We start from the raw sequence: 2416 nt of genomic DNA, 5'->3' as shown, positions 1-2416 counted from the left end.
ATCGCTGAATTGTTTTCCATCCAACAAACTTCAACCGAGTACGGTAGTGGCTTCTAATCAAGGTTGTAACTGATGAATCGTGAAGCATATTAGCAATCTGACGTTGAAACATCCGAGCCGCTGCACTGGCGGTGGATGCGATACTGCCTGTTTATCTGGGTTTTAATAAACTGTACTATCTTACAACACGTGCAGGTTCTGCCGGAGCCAAATTGGGTCTCTATTTCATCCCAGCTAGGAAAAGTCCTCTCGATGAGGTCTGTTTATCGAAGCTATCAGCAGCGAATGCAATTTTGGTAATTAATTGAAAACCATCTTGGTTGCCTAAACGATCTGTTGTCGGGCTAGCCGTACGGTAAGTTGTTTGCGAATTGAAGAGGCCGTCCATTTTCGGGTGATCATTTATCGAGGCAGCTTATTTGAAAGTTCATTTCGAAAGCAGGAGCTGATTCAATTGAAATTGAATTGCGAACTAATTTTACTTGAGTTGATTAACCAAAGATGGTTGTTATAGCAAAACATCGCGTTATTTAGGTTGAGCAATGTCAGCAGTTTCCCAGACGTTGGAAGTCGTTTTTCATGCTTCCGGGTATTGAAAGTGTGACAGGCTAAAGTAGAAATCTACCGTGCGATTACTTCTTTATGTGCTCGAAAGTCTTAAAAACCAATGTTTACATTTTTTTCACGTGAAAAACTACTTATCCACCTCTTAGGACATTTTTTTTACCGGTAGATCTATTGCTACAAACTTGCTTCATTTTACTTCATTGTGCTTACGAACATTGCGGACCTGCTTGATCAGATAAACGCTGTTTACACTGATCTGAAGGCAGCATTTGATCGCGTCGATAATTATATTCTACTAGCTGAGCTTAGGGTACTTGGAGCTACGGCAATTTTAATGGAGAAGCTCAATAGGAGATTAGAGAGTGAATCCCCTTGCTTCAGTCCATCCAGCGACACGAAAGCGGTTGAGGTCTCACTCGCTAAGCTGACGCCCATCCAGTAGAAATGAAATAGTCTTAAATAGTTTCGTCGGAAACCCATTTTCTAGCCTTATCTATCACTGCTCATTTCGTTTGACTGAATCGTTCACCGCCTTTAAGTCCACAAACAGATGATAAGTCTACAAGTTGTACCTCCGGAACATGTCTAGTAAATGATGCAGGGTAAACATCTGATCAGTGGTGGAGTGACCACTACGAAAACCTTGCCGATGAAGAACTTGCCGAATGTACGTCGGTGACCCGCGGTCGGAAGTGCTGGCCACTGCGAGGGCCACTCCGAACGAACGACAGCGAGTAAGGACAGCATGTACCCAACGTTTGTGCAGGCTGAAGGCCGTGAATATTTTCGGCCGAATATGACGTTTGGCCATTCATGTTTTGGCTTTTTGTGACTCGACATATTCGTGATTCGGCCATTAGATATATTATGCCATTCATTATTTCGGCCATTTGTGTTTCTACCTTTCATGATTCGAGTCGTAGGTAATCCCCGCCAACGATCTCAATTTACAGAACAGGATACGAGAGAGCACCTTTTAGGCAGAATTGAGCAATGTAATGCCTCGAGGAAGAACGTATTTAAAAAAGAAAACCTAAAGAAAAACAGGGAATGGGGGAGACATAACCGGAGCGAAAACGAAATATAAACAGAAGAAAAAAGTAGAAAAGATTTATAACAAATGAGGGAAAACGGGAATAAAGATGGAGGCTGAACAGAAAAAAAAACGGACGAGAAAAAAAGAAAAATGCGGGAAAATAAGAAAAACCGTTAAACAAAACGAAATAGAAAATAAGGAAAACTGGACTGAATAGCAGAAAAAATGGAGGAAATACGGGACAGAAATAGAAAAAAATGGAGAGAATTTTTTTTCGGAATACCCGGAAGACAAACGGGATAAAAAAATAAGCGGAACACAAAAACAGAACGCGACAGGGAAGGAAAAAAGGTAGTAACAAGAGGAAGAATGGGGCGGACTAAAACGAATAACGTGATAGAACAGGAGTTGAAAAGGGATGAAGTACCTAAAAAAAGTGGCAATGGGAAGTGGGATCTATTTCGGAAAAGATGAAATACGGTCCTGAAAACGAGAAAAACGTAAAAAACACGTAAAACGGAAGAGAAAATAGAAACATAAGTGGAAAATCAGAATTAAAAATTGTGAAATACGGGGCAGAAAAAGAAGAGAGACAACAAAGAAAGAAAGTGAAACAGTGGCAGAAAAAAAGGGAAAACGAAACACAAAAGGAGGGAAATGGAACAAAAATAGGAAAGACGTGATATAAAAGGTACGGGGCGGAAAGAGGAGAAACGGAACGGAAAAAAAGAAATACTGGAATTCAAAAAGGAGAACTGATGAAAAAACGTGACAGGTGGCTGAAAGAAAGGGAAGATAAAAATCAAGAGAAAT

Source organism: Sabethes cyaneus, chromosome 3, assembly GCF_943734655.1.
Source record: "Sabethes cyaneus chromosome 3, idSabCyanKW18_F2, whole genome shotgun sequence".
Lineage (NCBI taxonomy): Eukaryota > Metazoa > Arthropoda > Insecta > Diptera > Culicidae > Sabethes > Sabethes cyaneus.
This window is presented reverse-complemented; position numbering follows the sequence as displayed.